General features: G+C 35.0%; 1 long non-coding RNA gene and 1 other non-coding gene across 2 annotated transcripts; both read left to right on the top strand.

Annotated features, from left to right (window-relative positions):
* Positions 1 to 517: 517 nt before the first annotated feature.
* Positions 518 to 3,911, top strand: LOC105049062 (uncharacterized). The gene is made up of 2 exons (XR_832737.3): positions 518 to 636; positions 3,608 to 3,911. It is a non-coding gene; the product is annotated as an uncharacterized lncRNA (long non-coding RNA).
* Positions 1,971 to 2,070, top strand: LOC114914414 (small nucleolar RNA Z122). Its single transcript, XR_003801463.1, has one exon. It is a non-coding gene; the product is annotated as a small nucleolar RNA Z122 (small nucleolar RNA).
* Positions 3,912 to 21,838: the final 17,927 nt, after the last annotated feature.

Raw genomic sequence — 21,838 nt, 5'->3', positions numbered from 1 at the left:
TAACAAACTACTTGGCAAATACTTGGATATTTTGAAAATAATTAAGAAATAAAAAAGATAGATGAACCAAAATGAATCCACAAAAGGCTTCAAGGATGAAAGAGTGAAGAATAATAACTAGGCTAGTCCAAGAAATACCTTGTTTTTTTTTTTTTGGATATGTAATGTTAGATAAGGAGTGTCAAATGAATTGAGTAGAGTGTTGATTTGGCAACTCAAGTACGGATTTGTTTGGAAGCTCTTTTCCCGGCTGCTCTCGATTGAGGCTTCAATATATTTAAATTATATATATATATATATATATATATATTTCTTATATAATGAATAATTGAATTAAAGGTTTAATTAATCTTGAATCGAAACCTGAAATCAAGTTTCAAGAGTTCATTTAAACGTGCACCCAGGTTGATTTAACCTTAGGTCGATTTCCGCTCGGTTTAGGATTATCAAATCAGCACCGTCCATTCTATATGTTTTCCTAGTGACGAAATTACCCTTAGGGTTTGGCTTTCGATTTCTCCAAACCTAGCATTATAAATATCGTAACACAGCCCGCTGTCCCTTTCCGAGAACAGGAAGCCGCTCGGAGGAAGGGAGGAGATCAGCGACTAGATCGGAGAAGAGATGAGGGCCAAGGTAAAAAAATCTCGGATTCCTCCGCCCTTTGCTTTCCTTTCTCTTGATCCCTCCGGTTCATTAGAGATCGATATTTTTCCTAAAACTCGCGCTGTTAATCGATTCCAATTAGTATTTCGTTTTTTCATTTTTGTGAGTTGTCTCCTTGATTCCGTGATAAAGGAGTGATTTTTCTGAGATTTGTGGAGGAGCATTTTGTTTTGTCTTGTCATTGATCTTCGTAGTCTTTGAACTGTGATGTTATTTTTTTTATTCGATATTTCTTTCTTTTATGGTTGTAGTTTGTTTGTGGATTTCGTTATCGAGCTCTGTGTTTTATTGATGTCTGTGAGAAAGGTTGTTTCTTTTACTTCATGCTGCAGAGAATCCTGGATCTGGGGTTAGTATATGTTGGATTCCTGAAGGTAGAGGCCTAGTTACTTTAGTCCTCTGAGAAGAGGTTGGATTTGTTGTTTATATAAATCGTCAATGGACGAAGATCTGTGAAGAAAATGGCTGTGTATGCGTATCTATGGACCTTGTTGTATCATAAATTAGCAATCCTTCTGACAGCCCTTGAGGCATGTTATTAGTGCTAATGATTTTTAGGGCATATACTTATGAATTCGTTTTTAATATAAAATGTTAGTGGTAAAATTTCTTCTTTGGATTGGGAGTGTTATTTGGGTAAATTTGATCTTGTATGTTTTATTCAAAGCATGTGTTTTATTTGTCACTTAATGGGGGAATGATTGCTTCATGTCCGTTGGCCTTAACATTTCGTCTGAATGCTTGGAAGATTATCTAAAGGGCACTTGACAGGCGTCTCTGACCATCTTTTTGTGATTTAATGTCATGGTATTTTGCTCTTAAATTGTGTTTATGATGTTTAGCACTTTATTTTCTTGCATGCTGTCATTGTGTGTCGTGTCTGTGCTAAAATGAGGAAGGTAGCACCTATGTTCAGTATATTACTTTCTAGAGAGGTGATAAATTGTGTGTGCTCGTGTTTTGGTTTGTTGTATTTGCTATTTTATTGGATATGTTTGTTCCTTTAATGTTTGTGCAAGCAATCTTCTCTATATGATGGGAATTAGTTTGACTGATTCATGGTTCTCTATGTAAAAATGCAAGTTCAGCTAGTCAAAGACTGCACATTGTCAGGGCTGTCAGTTCAGAGAGTTGCTTGATAAGGTTTTTGTTGATTGATAGTTAATTGAGCTTGAGATTTATCAGCCTGCCTGTGTTCAGCAGGTTAGGGCTTTAAAATATTTTTTTAAAAAAATATGTCTACACATTATGTTATTTTGTATTAGATTAATAAATATTTACTTTTAAGCTCTGAGATTTTGGTGTTTGGAAAATGATGCTAGATAAGTCAGATGTTGTTTCTGAGAAGCAGTAGCCCTTTGCACTGTCTTTGCTGAATAATTTGCACGTCAGTCTGATTCCAAACCCTCTTTAATATGATTGATATGGTGTAATGTTAGTATGTCAATTGCTTGTATTGTGATTTATGGGCCTTGTGCATATTTTATATTCTTTTTTATTTATTGGTGGTGCTTGTACCCCATCATCTCCAATCGCATCAAATTGCGTGCTGTCTCTTTAGTGGATAATCCTGGATATGGTATTATAAAGGTGTATTAATGGGATTTTCATATATGTTTCAGTTGTATATTTTTAGGTTATTTTCTTCTCTTTCTTAAATCTGTCATGTGGTTTTGGGAAGTGATGCGAAATATGAATCAGAGGCTGTTTCTGAGAGGCAGCAGCAACTTTGCTTTGCCTTTGCTGAAAAATTTACATGCCGATCTGATCCCAGACCCTAGTTAATGTAATTTAGTTTCAATGTAGCAAGTATGATTCTTATTTTACTACATAATATTTTTCTGTTTAGTTGAAAAATTGAAGTAAGGATTGCTCTAAAAAGTCCTGGATAGATAGTTGCAACTTTGGGAAATGATGCAAAATATGAATCAGAGGCTGTTTCTGAGAGGCAGTAGCAACCTTGCATTGTCTTTGCTGAAACATGTACATGCTGATCTGATCCCATACTTTATTCAATGTAGTGTAGTTTCATTATGGTTCTTATTTTACTACATAATGTTTTTCTGTTTACTTGAAGAAAACTGAAGTCGGAATAGCTGTGAATTCCTGGAGATAGTGCTAACTGGGTCTGTAAGCTTATTTAAAATGTATCATCTTGACTTGGTTTAGTACATTGGTTTTGACATGTATTATGTCACCTATCTCTAAAATAAATATTAAATTATTAAATTGTTTAACTATAGTGAAATTGAGCTTACAAATGCTGCTAAGAAGTTATGGTAAAGGGCAGTGTCAATTGATTACATATGTATTCATTCTTGTATATATTTATATAAATGATTTATCATGTTTTAGGCAAGCTGACAGGTGCTTGTGCTTGCATTCTTGTTATTGGAATGGTTGTATCTTGAGCTAAAAATGCTTATGGCTATTTGAGTTCTATAATACGTTCAAGAATATTGTAGACCATTTCTGTTGTTGCATTGAAGATTTTGGTTTTTCTCTTTATATGTTAATTTGTTCACCAATTTGATTGCTTTCTATCTTTGAGTATATATATTTCTTTGAATGTCTTTCAGATCCATGCTTCTTGAGCAATGTTTGCTTTAGGAGGATCAAAGTCTGGATGTCTCATGGTTTATTGATTTGCCTATCAGTTATTACTTTAAAAGTTAATTACATACTGTCAGTTCATTGGTTGAATGTTGGAGTTGCTTCTTTGCTGCTAACTCCATAGCATGAATCACTGCATTTGGTAACAAATAGGTCTTGAAGTATAAGAGCTGCTTATTAAATATTGTTTGCTTGCGAATTCCTCTCCTAGTTGAAGAACCGTGGCATAATCACTTATGGCATAACTGTTCATTTAAAGTTTTTTTTTTGGTTATGAATCTGTGTTTGATTAATTTTTAAACCTTCTGAGCTATTCATTTTTCGTCAGTGGAAGAAGAAGCGGATGAGGAGACTTAAGAGGAAGCGCCGAAAGATGCGGCAGAGATCAAAGTAGGTGATGAAGGTGTCAGCATCCTTGAGTCACGCTCACACAATGTGGTGTCTATTCATGCACCTGATGTTGAGTGTTTTATAGGAGGCGAAGCTACTTTATGTCCTTCAATTACTTGTTTGGCAGTAGTAGAACTTGGATAGTTTGCTTGACAGCTTGATGTTCTTGTGTTTTGTTTGACCATTGAGAACTTCTTTGTAAGGCATTATTTGGAAGGAATCCAATGTCAACATTTGAATTCCATGAAGTACTATTTGGAAATGTTTGCCTTCAGTGGCATGCACACACATGCGCACATGCGCGCAGACAGATAGAGAGAGAGAGATTTGGCTATACTCAAGCTTGACATGCGGGTGTATTGAGGTGGAAGTTCAGATTTCAGTACTTTGTCATTTTTTGTTTAGCATCCTTGTTAGGCTAGTACAAAATATTTCAACAGGGAATCATCGTTGTTGCAGTAACATTGTTTTTGAAGGTGTCTGCATTGAGCCTTGCCTGCAACAAGTTCTATGATTTTTGAGGTGGTCTGGCAAAGTATTTTCTCAGTATGATCTCGATACGGTCCTGATCTCAATCTCAAGGAAATTTTTCCCATGGAGGGGAAGGTTGTCTTCATAATCATGCAAGCTTGTGTTGTTGGCACTTTAGATTGGAGATGAGAGGAAATGACCTTTCTACGCTGATGAACGCTGTTGAGTCACCAAACGATGATCTGGTGCTATCTCAGGAAGAACTGGTTTTTTTCTTTTTCAGTGCGTTGCACTTGGAATTGAACATTGGATAATTGGTCTTCTGCACAGCCTGAGTATCTCTGGAGTGGAGATTGTGCCATAAAATATATTGTTGAAGGTTAAATTTAGCCTATTTGAAGCAGAGCAGGAAAAAAGGGTTTCTGTTAGGTACCAGTTATTCTGTTGTTGCTTCCCTATGATCAGGAGTAGTTAATCACCATCATCCTGTATGCATATCATCTCTTGAGGACTGACTCTAATTAGAACTAAGCTCGTTTATCCTTGCTTAAAAGGTAGGGAGTGATACCAGCCGAGCAAGTTGATACAATCAACCTGTCTTTAGAAGAGCCTTTGCATAACTTGTCTTGCGGGACATTAAAGCTGTCTCAGCAGAAATAGTTTATTCTTAACATCGCAAATTTCTTTGGGACATGAAATTTGTTGTTCTTCAGTTATTGGGAACACTATTATCTTGCAACGATTTTGTCAAAATCAGTTCTTCAATCTGGCAAGAGAACAGGATATAAGGTAATGTTTTCAAAATAGCCTTGTCTCCTAATTTACCCGCCGCCGACCTGTATTTTATGCATACATCACAATAGAATTCTCAAGTTTTAGTCAAGTTTAGATTTGAACATTGGCAAATATTTGATGCGTCATTATTGTTTTATAAGACTGCATGATGTAGTTCTTGATTCTAATAACACAATTGATTCAAACTAGTTCATTTGATGTTCATCTTGCGCCATTCCATTTGATTGAACACCCACTTGTACCTCATAGCACAACCTACAACACTTAAAACAAAGTTTGATCTCTATTAAACCATAATGGTTCATATCAATATAGTGGATCTCTTTATCAGAGGTCATCTTGATGCAACTGACTTCATATGTATGGAAGAAAACTAGATTAGTACTACAAATATATCAACATTCGAGGATAGACTGCTTATAAGGGTATTCTGCAAAATCCCCTCAACCTTTAGGTCACAACCTCTTCTCCTATTGGTGTCAAAAGAAGTACCCGTCTGTGCAGCAAAAAGCTCATTGCAGGTGACCTTGCAAAACTGGGGGAAAAAAGTGGCTTGATACTATCTGATGATTAAGCAGCTGCATCCACTCTGAAAATGAGGAGCCTTAAGATTCATCCCTGTAAAAAAGATCAGAGCACCTTGGTTACCAAAACTTCCGCATGAAGCTGGAATTCTCATTCAGTCTCAGTTATGATTTTGCTACTAGTATAGTGCTGGGTTTGCTAGGTGTAATCTCTTTTGTAGGTTTTTTTTGAGACCACCATATCTAAACTGATGAGATCAGAGAAGATCAACATTCACTTTTGTTGGGCACTCTCCTATAATGCAGATTTTGTTCTGGAACGTAAGGGGGTTGGGACAAGCCTCCGAAAGCCGACTAGTTAGGAAAGCTATCAAAAAAGTGATGGATTGCTTGCTTGCAAGAAACAAAGGCAGCTTACTTCAGCCACAAGTGGACCGAACTTTGATGGCTAGCAAATATTGGATGCAGATGGTACACCAGAGACCATTCCACCAAGGAAAATATTCGATCGATACCGAGTTCTCTTTGAAGAATGGTAAAGTGAGATGAGTTATTTCTAATTTCTATGGTTCACATGATCGGAATAGCCGACTGGTGTTCCTCGAGGAATTGGATGTGCTGAGAACTTCCATCCAAGGCCCATGGGGGGTAGTAGGGGACTTCAATATAACAAGATTCTTCAATGAAAGGTCTGGAGAACACGGCAGCTCATTAGCATTTTTTCGTCCACGCCTTGGCACTGACTGAGATCAATCTGGGATCTTGAAAGTTCACTTGGTCGAACTGTAGGGAACAACCCCATCTTTTGGCCAAATTGGATAGAGGTTTTATATCAATGGAATGGCATGGACTCTTCCATTTATCTACTTTTTGTCCATTAGTTCGAGTCACCTCAGATCATGTCCTCCTCCTTTCTAACAAGCTCTCAACAAGAAGCTCCAGAAAGATAAGTAAACCTTTTCATTTCGAAAATATTTGGTACTCTTACACTGCCTTCGATAATTTAGTTAAGCAGTGGTAGTGTAAAGCACCAAGCTCTGCTGATGGTGCAAATAATATGGTTCTCAAGTTACATCATCTATGATCCAGACTTAGAAGATGGAGTAAGGAAAACATGGGCAGCATTCTGAAGCATAAGAAAGAAATGTGCAACATGATCACCCATCTTTGATGAAATCAAAAAGCCTCAACCTGCAAGAAAGAAAAGAAAGAGCAAACCAGAAAGTGCAACTGGAAACTCTGTTGTCATAGGAGGAAATATTATGAAAGCAAAAATCAAGGAACCAATAGCTATGCAAAGGTAATCATAATACTGAAGTTTTTCATATCAAGGCATGCAATAGGCCTAGGAAGAATCAAATCCTTGAAATTCAGGAAAATGGCTAGATGCTTCGCACCCAAACAGACATTGAACGAGCTTTCCTCTCATATTACACCTCATTGCAGGGAACTCACAGAACTCATCCTATTGATGTAGATTGGAGCCATCTTTACCCAGAAGATGCCCCAAAATATAAGTTCCATAGTTAGCCCATTCTCAGAACAGGAAATCAAGATGGTGATTTTTAGCTTGGCGAAGAATAAATCTTGATCCAAAAGGATTTCAAGCTTCGTTCTATCAGAAGTACGGGGACACCATCAAGGTGGATGATGTCAAACTGTTTAGTGACTTTTGTAACTCTCCAAATGATTTGTCCAAGTTGAACTCTCCATTATATTTCTCATTCCAAAATAACAGACTCTTTATCTGTAAAGGACTTCTGCCCAATCGGATTAGAGAATGGAATGATCAAGATTATCTCCAAAGTCTTATCTATTTGACTGATTATCAAACATATTTTGTTGAAGGATGAGTAATTTTTAAAAGTCACATTGCAGCATTAGAGTTCATTGTTTTCTGCAAACACTCTAAGCTATTGGGCATCCTATGCAATTAATTTCGACTAGGCATTTGACTACATATGGTGGGAATTCTTGGATAAACTCTTGAAGAAGAGAGAATTTGACCAGAAATGGATGGACTAGGTGCTCTCACTACTCCACTTATTGAGCTCCACTTTGGTGATTAATAATTCAGTCAGAAATTGGTTTCATAATAGAAGAGGGTTAAAGCAAGAAACCCTCCATCTTCTCTACTCTTTTATCCTGGTAGCAGACACCCTCAACAGAATTTTAAAGCTAGCCAAATCAGAAATCTCATTTCAGGAATTGGACCTTGCGATATTACTGCCAGATACAGTGTCTTCAATTCACTGATGACATGTTGTTGTTTTGCCAGGCAGAGAGTTCTAGAATTAACATACTCAAATTTATACTATATGCTTATGAATTGTTAACAGGTCTGAATATCAACTTTCAAAAATTTCAGCTCATCGAGCTGGGAATCAGTGAAGAGCAAAGAAACAACTTTGCTATCATGCTAGGATGCTAGGCAGCCAATCCACCCATTCAATACATGGGAATACCATAACACCATTCGGTCCCTAATCAGCGAGATTGGAACTTCCATTAAGGAAAATGACCAAGAAAATGGGAGGGTGGAAGAGAAAGACCTTAACAATGGCCTTATGCTGCAACTTTCTATGAGATGATCAGCACTCTTATAGAAAAATTAAGCACATCACAAGTTGGAATATGATATGTAGCCTAAAAAGACTGGAGGTCTGGGAATCACTGATCTTATCACTCTTAACCAAGCTGTCCTTATGAAGTGGTGGTGGAAATACTATATAAGGAGTGGCATAAACCAACATGCACTTTGATCAAAGCCATATATTACCCTCGGAAACGACCATCCGATCCAACACAATACATGAGAAGCATTGTCTCTTCTTTTTGGAAGGGAATGCTAAATATCTACAGCCTATTTAAACAATGCTTCTTTCTGAAAATTGGAAATAGAAAGCATCTATCATTCTGGCATGATGTATGGATAGGTAAAGTATGGCTCAACTTAGCCCTTCTGCATTTGTTCCTGTTCACAAGGAACCAGGCCACCTCCATAGTGGAATTCATGGAACAGAATAACTAGCTAAGGAGCTTCAGGGATCCTATGAGTCACATAGCAATGAGGGAATTTCAGGAGCTAACGTAAATATTTAGAATAGTTCAACTCTCTACCAGCACAGACAGATGGCCGTGGAAATGGAATCCCAAGGGCCCCTATATAATGAACCAGTGCTACAACTTATGCAAGGAGGAATGGTCTCCTACAGACCACAAGGGAATCTTTGCAGGGGAGATCACTCATGCCTTGCATGATTTGTTCCATTATTTTAGGCGCTAACTCATATCATCTAATAAAATATGGGAAAGCGTCTTCCTTCATCTTAGCTCAAAAAATATTTCCTCCCTTTTAAGTTAAGGTAATAGGGATAAAACTTACCTAGAAAACCTATATCTGCAGTAGATAACATAACAAAAATGATAATTATCAGTAGATAAAGTAATTGTGGGATGAATAACTCGCACTGGCCTAATCAGTGCAAATCACTAGTATGACATTGTCTTTAGTAATAAGATAAGGCCAATAGAATCTTATGCGAAAAATGCTTTCCATCGACCCTTATATATAAAGTTCTTTGGTAGCTATTTTGAAAGATTAGAAGAGAATTGGATTCTTCCAACAATGGCCGAGCAAAACTCTTTCAATAATGATTGACTATTCAATTTGATAATAAGAGCTAATTATCCTAAAAGATTATTTTGCTAATATCTCTGAAAGTTTGTCCCTTTGTTCTTTTGTTCTAGGCTAACTCATATCATCTAATAAAATATGGAAAGTGCCCTACTTCATCTTATATCAAAAAACTTTCCCTCTTTTATCAATTAACAGGGATAAAATTTACCTAGAAAATTTATTTTAGTAGATAACATAACAAAAATGATAATTATCAGCAGATAAAGCAATTGTGGGATGAATGATTGCACTAGCCAAATTATTGCCGATCACTAGTATGACGATGTCTTTAGTAACATGATAAGGCTAACAAAATCTTATGCGAGAAATGCTTTTCACCAACACTTATATATAAAGTTCTTTGGTAGCTACTTTGAAAGATTAGAAGAGAATCAGATTCTTTCAACAATGACTGAGCAAAAGTCTTTCAACAATGAGTTTGATTAGTCAATTGATAATAAAAATTAATGATCCTAAAAAAATTATTTTGCTAATATCTCTGGAAGTTTGTCCCTTTGTTCTAGGCTAACTCATATCATCTAATAAAATATGGGAAAGTGCCTTATTTCATCTTATCTCAAAAGATTTTTCTTCTCTTTTCAGTTAACAGGGATAAAACTTACCTAGGAAACTAATATCTTTAGTAGATAACATAATAAAAATGATAATTATCAGCAGATAAAGTAATTTTGGAATGAATGACTCACATTGGCCTAAGTATTGCCAATCACTAGTATGACGATGTCTTTAGTAACAAGATAAGGCCAATAGAATCTTATGCAAGAGATGCTTTCCATCGACACTTATATATATAAAGTTCTTTGGTAGCTATTTTGAAAGATTAGAAGAGAATTGGATTCTTCTAACAATGGCCATCAAAACTCTTTCATATAAAGTTTTTTGGTAGCAACTTTGAAACATTAGAAGAGAATTGGATTCTTCCAACAAGGACCGAGCAAAACTCTTGCAACAATGAGTTTGATTATTCAATTTGATAATAAGAACTAAATATCCTAAAAAAATATTTTGCTAGTATCTCTAGAAGTTTGAATGAGGAATATGTATATTAAAAGATCACCCGAAGTGGTGGCTATGGTTTTAGTAGTAGGCAGGAGTTTTCCTCAAAATCTTCCTCTCTAGACTTTGTTAGAGAGAGCCTTAAGATGACCAGGATTCCAATTCTTCAGAAAGAAAAGCTAGACAAAAATTTAGAAATGACCAACATATCCTACAATTTTTCAAGATATTCACTAATATTACTAAGGCTAAGACATCAAAATATTGTTGAATATAATAAATCCAAACTTAATTATCACATTGCAAGACTGACTTCGATTCATAATCATTAAAAATTAGATTTAAATATTTATGAAAATCTGAATTCAGGTGATATGTTTCATCGTATTGACCAATATGTATAGGCCGATACAATAAAGACTAAAAATATTGATCAGATAGATGCATATCTTATACTATCTAAATGAAAGAGTTTAGTTCTCCAATTTTTTATCCTATAAGACATGTCAAGTTTGCCTTTTACTTTCATTAACATATTCTATATGATAATGAATCAGATAGTGGTATATTTAGAGGATCTACACTAACAAAATATTTAAACAACAAAATCAAAAAATATCCAATTAAAATAGTTCAAGACATAATCATGAAATTTGTGAAGGTTCATACATCACAAATTTTTCAAAGCATTTATTAAATCACATTAAAAAAAATAAACCTAATCTACTAATGCTCAACTTACAATCATCATTTGAATTACTCAGCATTTGAAAAAAAAATGATGGTAGGCTAATAGCTCGGTAAGTAACCATAAGAACTGACCAATAAGGTCTAACCTCATATTGGCATGGTCCATTGACTCATTTGGAGGTGGTTGGATATGGCCTAGTATTTCATCTACAGCTTAATGCTAGAGCATGGCCCAAAGGCCTACTTCCAATCTCAATTGGGCAGAGCCCTTGTTCAAGAAGGATGTAGACTCTATGTCCTTCTCAAAATCTGATGAGGCCATAGAAGGGACTCCACCGGCTATTACATCACCTATCATCCTCTTCGTAACCCAGATCTTTATCTCCATTCCTCTTTTTTTTATCCTTATTTATTTAAGGTTTTTGCTACTATCCACCACTATCACTATGGCTATGGTTGATCCTTGCTACAAATGAGATCATAGGGCCTTATCTTTCTTTTTCTCTCCTTACTGCTCATTTTCTTCAAAAGGAGCCATCATCGGCTTGTTTTCTGATAAGAAATTGTTAGAAATTCAAACTAGAAACTCTCTCTTATATTGGCATTTGCTAACCACATTTCCATGTGTTCAGCCATCACTCCCCATTGGCCTGCAGCCAATGTTAGAACTCTAAGCATTGGTGAGCAAATAGAGGTTCAATTCGATGCCAAGCCTTATTTTCCCTATTTCTTTTGGATTCTCCTCCTTTCTAGTTCATTGTCACTAGTGTCTACCAATTGCTGATTGTTGTGACCACCATCCGCCACCACCGCCCTCTTTCTGGTTCTATCCTCTCTGTCGTTCTTTGTTCTCTTCTCTCTCTTCTTCTCTTTTTCTCTTTCTATCCTCTTTTTCTCTCATAGTCTCTCTAATGGATGGTGGACCCTAGAGGGTCTCTTTCTATATATGACTTTGATCGATCTTGGTAAAGAGGTTCCGAACCACACTGGTAGCCACATCATGTACCGCCTCCTATCCTAGCAATCTTCATACTCTAGACTCCATCATCAACCCCTATTGCATTATCCTGTCCTTGGTCCGACTCTTGTTTGATGACTTGACCAGTTAGGCTACTTGATTAGATTGAAACTAGGCTGTCAATCACTATCACTATGCCAGTCATGTTCCTTTCCTTCAACTCTTTCTTTTATTTTTCTATAATTATCCATATCTTATTTAATTATTGAACTTGATTCTATGTTATCTGGATAAGTAAAAGTCTAGCAAGAGGTATTAAACTATAGTCCATCCATCAAGGTTTTCAAGGAAAATTTTCAAAATACAATTAGATTTATTTGTGTACACATAAGGCAAGTAGTGATCCATCTTTTCTAGTTTTTTTATTTGAATATATTTCTAACATCAAACAAATTATAAATTGGTTTATATGTGATTTATGAATTTTATGAAATAATGCTTTGAATGAAAATAAATGTTTAATTCAAAAGAAATATTTTACAGCATATTATTATGCTATTTATCAATATTATATTTAATATACATACTTCGAATTGGAATATGATGTATATTAACCTATAAAAAGAGCCCTGATATGTGCTTATTAGATTTGGACTCGGTTTATGGACCCCTATCAATAGGAATTAAATATTGGCACTTTTATTGTTTTGAAATTTGATTACTATGGACTTACTTTGTAGAAGCAAAATATAGTACTATGGATGTACCTACTTCATAGAGGTTAAGTACAGTATCGTAGACCTACTCCACAAGAATTGTGGTACTATGGACCTATTCTTTAAGTGCTAAGAGGTATTATAGACTTGGGCCCCACTACAGGAATAATGCAGTTATAGCTAAAGGCTATTAAGTTGAATATAATATTTTTAAAATGGACTTATGAATATAAATATGAAATATATTTGATCATGACTAGATATTTTTGAGTTGTGTTTTAAATGAAAAAATTTTCTTTATACATTTATTCTTGGTGATCAAGGATTGTCATCTTGGTACTAGATTCCATATCAGTATCATTCTATTATAGTGTCAGTATATAGTATGATATGAGATGATAAGACATATCGAGTATCGTTACTGTGCAAGACTATATACCAATTCATATTAGTATGGTATGGTATAAGAGTGAGCGGTATGATAAATTTTATTATTGATAATGCTTATTATATGAATTATCTTATGAATATCAATATGAATATTTAAGTAATATTGGACACGTAGATTTGTATTTTAAATAAAATGACTTTTATGTATGCTTATTTTTGATGAAAATATTTATTTATATTAATAAATAAATTATCTAATTAAGATGGTCATTACTTATTGAGCTGCTAAGCTTATTATCTAATCTTTTTGTCTTATAGATCCTAAGAATCCTTCAAATAAAATTCTAATTATCTCTTGAAGTTGAATTTATGAAATATTGAAATTTAGATTTTAGTTGATTTAATTCTGCTATGCTATGATATCATGATGGAAGCCTTGCATACTTATAGAAAAAGTGTTCTATGACTATGCAATAATTGCCATATCTTTGGTTCAAAATTTTGGATCGAGGGGGTGATAATAACCTTTATCTTTACTTGGATCTAGTATGTTGTGTGCGAGAAATGTCAATTTTTGTACCATATAATTTTTAATTGTAAATAAAAATAATTTTATTAAATTCAAGATAAGATTTTCATCAAAGCATGTTTACAGATATAATTTTCAGATAAAATCATCATTTTATTTAATCACTTTCCAATTAAGGCATTTGAAAAATCCACCTTCTCCTCGTGACTAGGCACAATCAACCCCATAACAAGTTTGAAAGAGGCTGACTTTTCAATATGAAACATGCCATCAATTAGTATGTCTAGCAATCAGTTCCAACTAGCTAGATTTAAAACAAAACTAGCTTTGAATCATATAAAAATATATCAACAAAGAATATTTTGCTAGAGATTAGCACTGACTAGTTAGGTCTGAAAAAAAACTAGTTTCTGAACATATATGGCTAGCAATTAGTCCTGTTGGCTAGGCTTGAGTCACATTCAGACTAGAGCACAACATAACATCTATTCTATATCAATTACTGAGCCATATAACTAATCCAAAAAATCCATGCATTTTATAAATATTGTTTGACAATCCATTTCATATAACTCAATCATGTCCAATTAAATTAACACGTGTTTTGATGCAACATAATTCAACATCATACCCATGTAAAAATATTTTATGCTTGATCCATATAATTTTAAAGTCTATTTCTATGTAGAGCATATACTATATTTATTTCAAACATAACTATAAAAATGTATAAACAATTTTCATAATTTCTAGTTCAATTATATTTTAAGCCATTTTTCCCAAATACATGTATAAAATTAGCAATATCATCATTGTTTTAAAAAAAAAAAATATGGCATGCATAATAAAAATAATAGTGATAGAAGTGCTTACAAATTTTGATTGATACAATTTATATATTTCACCCAATAGAAGGACTATGCAAGATCTAAAATAATTAGAATGAATTATTAGTCCTCTATAAGATATAGTATATTTTTTTTCTCACTATTGATAAATGGAATGTCCCCTAAGTTGTTAGAACCTTTTCAAGCTTCTACAAGCTAGGGTTCTTCCATAGGAGACGATGATCCTAGATCTATGACTTGATGACTTAGTGCTAAAGAGTAGGGTCTAGGTCTAGTATGCACTACCAAACCTAGCCTAACAATCGTGGATCTCATTCATTTCTAAATCTAAATATTTATTTAAAAAATCTAATACTAGCAAATTGATACACATGAAGGAGGAAATATTCATGATAACCTCAGATATGGGAGTTGAGCTTAGTATCGTGTGCCTCTCAGAGATCAAAAATCATGACATTCACTTGATTAAAAAAAAGATTGAGGGCTAGATTTTATTTGTACTCAAAGGATGATAAAGGTAGAAAAAAGAGAGGATCAAGCATGGCCTTGGATTGATCGATAGAGGAATATGGGAGGGATAGAGAGAGAGAGACTCAATTTGGTCAAACATGGGAAAGAGAGAAAGGTTTAGGGGTTCAGGCCTCATCAGTTGGTAACAAAGAAAGCCGAAGAGAGAGAAAAATAAGGGAAAAATATGGTTCATAGTCCATAGTTCATCAAGAAAGGAGAGAGAGGAGAAAGAGAAGTTCATGAGAGAGAGAGGGAGAGAGGACTAGCCTCTATGCCATCACTTGTAGGAAATAGGGGAGGAAGGGAGTGAGGGTTTCGTCCCTCCTCCAAGAAGGGAAAAGGAGAGAGGCTCACCAGAGGCCCTCAACACTTGATGGAAGGTGAGTCTTCAATAAGTTGGTAGAGAAAAAAATGATCCAATCAAAGGAGAAGCTATTTCTAATTTTAAGGTTGGGGCTTTGTGATGGCTCAATCCGTTAAACTAGCCCATCAACAGTCGGCCCAAAACTTTAAACCAAAATAAAAGAAAGGGATTTGAACAAGAGTTTACTCGTGATAGGAGTCTTCTTCCTTAACAGCTCCCTCTGGGAGTTAGATTCATTGAGACAACCAGAAGCTTGCCTTCACCTTTAAAAGGTGCATACATAGAAAAAATATATTTTTGGTATTGCAAATATGTGTAATTCTCTATTCCTGGATTTGATTTATCATGAGGATATGGCATACACATCTTGGTGGATTCTTTGATAACTTATGTTCTCTCTTTTGGATTGAATTACTTAATTTTTGTTAAATTTATTAGAGATTGTTAGGTGTACTGAACTTTAAGTCAAGGTATGTTTGTGAGTAAATCTAAAGTATCTTGCTATTGTTGTTGAATTGAGTCAAGAACTTAATTTTGGGAGACCTATATGAATTTATCATAGAAAGGACAAGTTTTAGGTAACTTGGTTGCTTCATGCTAGGATCATGGTGAAGAAAGTTTTATGAGAAAAAGTTGAATTAATTCTAGCCATAGGGATGTTGACTTGAGATCTTCTGATTTGTTGGAGTTTGAAGTTAATTCTTTCACAAAGAAAGATTAGTTTGAGATTGTCTACTTAATTGTCAGATGAATCTGAGATTAATTTACTTCAAATTAGTTCTAGATCTATGAAATTCTAGATGAGTGGTGAAGCATATGCAAGGACTTCAAATATAAAAAGTGGCCCAAGATTTTATCTTGATGTGGTATGTTTAAGGCAAGATAAGGATAAAACCTCTTTATTTTATTTGAAAATAGTGAAATTTGGTCTTCTTGGTTTTAGCATAGAGAATTATGGTGATTGGAAATCATTTGAAAAAAAAAACTTATAGGATATTTTTTGGCAAATTTAGATCAGAGTGCATAATAGAAACGTGGTGGTTTGAATTATTTTGATCCTATTTAAGAATATTAATTCAAACTCAATAAGTGTCATGATCAGAGATTGGATTTGATTTTTAATAAAGAGACTTTAATTAAAGAATGAAAGGAGAAAATTATTGATTATTAGACTAATTTAGACATTGTAGTACTATCTTCGGTGATAGGTTCTTCTCTTGTAAACAATAATAGAAAGAATTTTGGGCATACCAAATTTAATGTTAATAGATTGATGATCTTACGGTTCAATCGATCGGGACATGGAATGTTTGGGCATAGATCTTCTTCTAGCTCTTACATTGTTACTCCATTTGTTTGAAGGGGCTTGAGATTTTTTCTAAGATAAGATTTGATTGTTACATCACAGAGGAAGTTAAGAGAATAAGAAAAATTATAGATTATGAAGAGCGTCTAATGCTCAAGTCTTCTTGTTTTTATTAAGAGCATATCGAGTTGATTATAGTTGCTATATGGAATTAATCAAGAGCAGTTAACTTCATAGGCAAAGAGTTATGTATTTTGATCCTGATCAAGATGCTAGCATTCTTTTGAAAATAGTCGAGAATTGGATATATGAGAAAAGATCAAGTTTTGAGACATCACATAACTTTTGCAAAGGTCTTGCGAATCAAATGCGCAAGAGGTAGATTATTCAAGAGCTTGTGGATCATATAAATGTTGAACATTTTCAAGTTAATGTCAAAGGCAAGTTAATTTGGAGGATAATTTTTTTTTTAAGGATGGAAGGATGTAAGAACCGATGATTGGGCTGCTGCCCGCCTCAATTTCAAAAAAAAAGAGGGCCTACGCATCATCCTGATTTGGAAACAGGGGACTCTCGATTTTTGAATGATGGAGGAGGAAGAGTCCTTCAACTCAACCTCACTGGAGGCTTAGGAAATCCTAACTAGCCTCCTTTGCTATATAACGCTCCCCAAGTCCTTGTTCTCCATCATCAAAGATCATCGTGAGCTATCCTCTTCCTTCCTCTTTTTTTCCCTCTTGATTGCCGCGACTTGGATTCACTATGGCCTCCAGAAACTAGCACCGCCAGCCACGATTCTCCACCACTGCCATCTCTGGTAAATCCCTTCCCTCTTTGTTTATTTTTAGTCTTGGTTGCTACCATGAAGGCAACAAAAGATTACACTCTTCCTTTTTCTCCCTCAGTTCCCTACACACAACTGAACCACCACTACCTCTTGGCCACTTTGGCCGTGCCACCCCTGGTTAGCCGCCCTCACCACACCACCACTGAAATATCCCACCTCTTCTTCTCTCCTCTTCTCAATTTTCCTAGGTATAGGGAAGACCCCTATTTTGGTTTGTAGGGGGGAGAGAGAGAGAGGGAAGAACAAGAGGGGCGGTCCCTTGATTCAACGATGAAGAAAAAGAAAATGAAAGAGAGAGAGGGGGGAAGAAAAAAAAAGAAAGAGGAAGAAATGAGAAAAAAGGAGGATGAAGGAAAAAAAAGGGGAGTGAAAGAGAAGCCCAAATTTTTTTTATGTGAAACCTCTTTGATGATTGACTCCAAGCTGATTGGATCTAAGGGGGTGTTTGGTTCGTAACTGGAATCAGAATGAAAATTGAAATCGGAAGGGCTTAGAATCAGAATCGAAATAGCCAAATCCTCCGAAGCATTTGGTTTGTGATCGAAATCAAAATCGAAATCAAAATCGAAATCAAATTCGGAATGAAAAATTGAATCCATAGAGGAGAGTAGGGATTGAGTTCTATATAGATTGAGCCATTCCTATTCCATCCTAGAATCAAAATCGGAATGAAACTCTTTCCAACCAAACGGTTGGAATGGGAGTCATCCATTCCAATTCTGATTCCAGACCCCCACTCTTCCCAACCAAACACCCTCTAAATCAATTCGAGATGTTAGATTTATCTCATGATCTAACCTAAACCACGACTTAGATTGGAATTTTCTTTATTCTAAATCTCTCCTTGATTGAAGAACAAAAATATTTTTTAAATTATCTGATTAGTCTTTAATGTCAGAGGAGCAACGAATCTAGAGATCGTTGAAGGTTGTCATAATTTTTGGATTGGATTGACAGTAAATTTTCTTTTATCTTTGAGTTTTTAGTACATATTCATATGTTTAAAAATTATATTTTGTACACAAAAATTATTAAACATTTAGAAGTCATGAAGCTTAGAAAGTATATATCTCATGTATGAAAATTAATTTAAAATTATGGATCAAGCATAGTATCATCTTAGTATGATTGTAAAATTTGAAAGGAGATTATTTTTTTATTTTAATGTTGCATGATCTTTAGAAATAAGGTTACACATATTTATTCTTACATGAATTTTAAAAAAAATATTTTCTTATTTTTGAAAATGAGATGTGAAAAATTTGATTTGATATTATTATGGACATAAGTACAATTTGCTTACGAAAAATTAGTTATAGCAAAATTATAAGAAAAACTCTCTAGTTAGATTATGATCTGGATCTAGCTAACAGGACCGATCGTTGGCCACATAGCAGAAAATAGTTTCTTTTGGATTTAGCCAATTGGGGCTAATCGTTGGCAGAGTTAGTCCATCTGGGCCTAGCCAGTTGGACTGATCGCTGGCACATGCTAACACATCATGTGTTTATTTTCAGGACTAATCTCATTGCCTTATCATGGGGCTAATCTTGGTAGTATGAATCAGAGCTAGTTTTCTTATGGACCTAATCAGTGGGATTGATTACTGGTATACGTCGATGGAGTGGATATTCTATATTCAAGGCTAATCTCTTCTGGACCTTGTCATGAGATATTGATCATGACCGTAATCTTCAAAAAATGACAGAGGATTTTATGTTATATTATTATGCTTCGCATATTTTGTAAATTAAAATTATATTAGTTCATGCATCTATTATTAATGCTTGCTATATTTAAAAAATAATTTTTAATTATACTTAATTTCTCAGAGATATTGGTAATTTACTGAGCCTATAAAGCTTATATCTTCTTTTCTATTTTTTTGTTTCAAATCCAGAAGATTCTTTGGGGCTTAGGACTGATCAGTGAGGAGTACAAGGTTTTAGATGTTATTTGAGCTATCTTTAAATGAAAATTATTTTAGATATTATTAGATTTTTTTTTATTTTTTTGTTAGTCTTAGAGAACTTATCTTTTTATTGAATAAAAATATTTGTAAATTTATTTTTATCACTATCTGATTTGGATTGATGTGATTATATGTTGATAAAATGATAAGCCTTGCATATATTGTACAATCAAATCTTAAGGATAGGCAGTTATCTGTCGTGCGGCTGGTTTGGACTTCGACCGGGGCATGACATAAAGGTTCAATATTACAGGCCCACTTTTCGCGGGGGGGGCGGGGGGCCGCAGACTTGTCACCAATTCTAATTATAATGACGGAATCACAACACTTCTTTTGGTGATAGGACTTTCTAACGAATGTATCCACCGCAATCAACCATGGTCCGCCTCTGGACGCTAACTTAGCAAGTAGTGGGAAAAAAAAAGAGTTGGGCGCAAATTGGAAAGAAGAGCAGATAGTACTAACTAAAAAAAAGCAAGCATCTCTCTGCTCATATGATTTCACGTACAAATACATGCACACACGCTAAATATTCCTCTATACAAGCAGAGCATAAAAAAATATATATATAAATCTCAATGCATGTCGCTAAATGGCAAAGGTCATATATAGCAAGCATATCAGGGTAATTCACTTTGCATCTCAATTAAGCTTTATAAAAAGACATCAAATAGATTTTTGCATCCCAACTACATTATTGCTAGGAATCTAAAAGAGTACATGCCTGGATTAATAATATTAGTTAAAGGAACATAATAGAATCACAAACCTATATATATTTTGCTAATTATTGGGTGCAAACTCCAAAAACAATGGGATTCTTATGGCTATGTAATAAGTTGACAGTCAAGTGATCAGTCATGTATAATGAACATTAAATAGGACCACTTCCAAAATCCAATGAAGTATGTGATTAACATCAGGTTACAAACATCACTGGTAAGAGAGAACTTAAAAATCAAGAATTGTAACATTACATAGAAATTCATATTCAAACAATAAATTTTGGAGCAATTGGCCGATTGTCATCTAGGAGTAGATTTATAATTACTGACTATTTAGTCATGACTAAATCTCTATTTTGCAAAAAGGATGGGCTTATTAATGCAGTGCCCATGAGCTAACAATATATTCTAGCAAATTGGAGGCCATCTTATTTTATGTAACCACCCATTCTCTAGTCAAGTGAAATTAGAACTATATATAACTTGTGAAGTTCTCGGTAGACCAATAAAAGTTTTAAGCTAAATTATTGAGGGGTTGATGATATTAGTTCTACAGAATAATTTAATGGAAGTGGTAGAATGCTATTCGTATATATTTATAATTACTGATCATTTAATCATGATTACATCTCTACTTTGCAAGAAGGATGTAAGCAGTGCTCAAGGTTACAACATATTCTAGCAACTCAGAGGCTATCTTCTTTTTATGTAACCAAAAACAGTAGAATAGTCCTCTATCCTCTAGCGCCTTCTGCATTATCGATCATACTCTCAGCCCTAATAGTTGGAAATATTGATTCCAATCAAAATCATCACTTTGCCCCCAAGCTATTCCCCCCAATTCTACCAGAGATGAGGTAGCTCAGTTCAAGGTAGAATCTATTAGCCTGCTTGGTTTGAACTATATACAAGTTGATCTGGACTTTGGAGTAGTGCAAAGAACAACTCTTTGGACAGAAAGGGAGACCAAGTATTCCACCAATTATTCCATTTTGGAGTGCAGCTACACCAATTATTCCACCAAAAAGACCACTAAAGCGAATTCCACCAATTGTTCCTCCTCAATCGTAAGCGAAAAGCCAATGTAGAATATGCCTCTCAAATGCAATCGTTTTCTTTAACAAAGCCAGCCTCCATTCCTAGAGGCCCCAGCAGCAAAGGCATCACATTCCTTCAGGCTTTGCCTTCGGTGCCTTTGCCCTCCTTCCCATCCACTTTCTTGACAGGAACAAATTTTTGGACGTAGGCAACCAATCTCGAGTGCCGCGCCTACTGAAATTGGAGGAATCCAGAAAAGAAGTCACGTCTCTTGCTCAGTACTCGAGCTGTCATCTTCAGTCCGTGAGAGGCTTCTGAAAGCACAGATGCAAAGAGCTCAGCAAGCAAGCATGGCGCTCACAGCAGCATGGAGTCATGGCCTCTTCATCTCCATTGGCATAGCAGGGTAGGGATAGTGGGAAAACCCCCACTTCTTGTCTAGATGGGAAGCTGAAACTATATTTAGGATCCATCAGTCATCTATCCATGGGACTTTCTAACAAAAGAATCTCGACGTTATGATTTTTTTTCCCCTATTAATTTATTTATTGGATTTGCATGCATATCTTTGATTTGAGGGTTCCTTCTTTCCAGCTTATATCTTTTTTATGTGCTTTTCACTAAAAGTTTAGCGCCTTGTTTGTCAAGAAGAAGGGAATTTATAGTTTTCTATCATCACCCTAATCATGAGCTTGAGTTGTTTTTCTTGGTATCTGACTTTCGCTACCCCATAGACGACATGTTCATGCATTACACCGTCCTTCCAGCCGACTGGTGGAGCCACACACGT

Source organism: Elaeis guineensis, chromosome 7, assembly GCF_000442705.2.
Source record: "Elaeis guineensis isolate ETL-2024a chromosome 7, EG11, whole genome shotgun sequence".
Taxonomy (NCBI): Eukaryota; Viridiplantae; Streptophyta; class Magnoliopsida; order Arecales; family Arecaceae; genus Elaeis; species Elaeis guineensis.
This window is presented reverse-complemented; position numbering and strand designations above follow the sequence as displayed.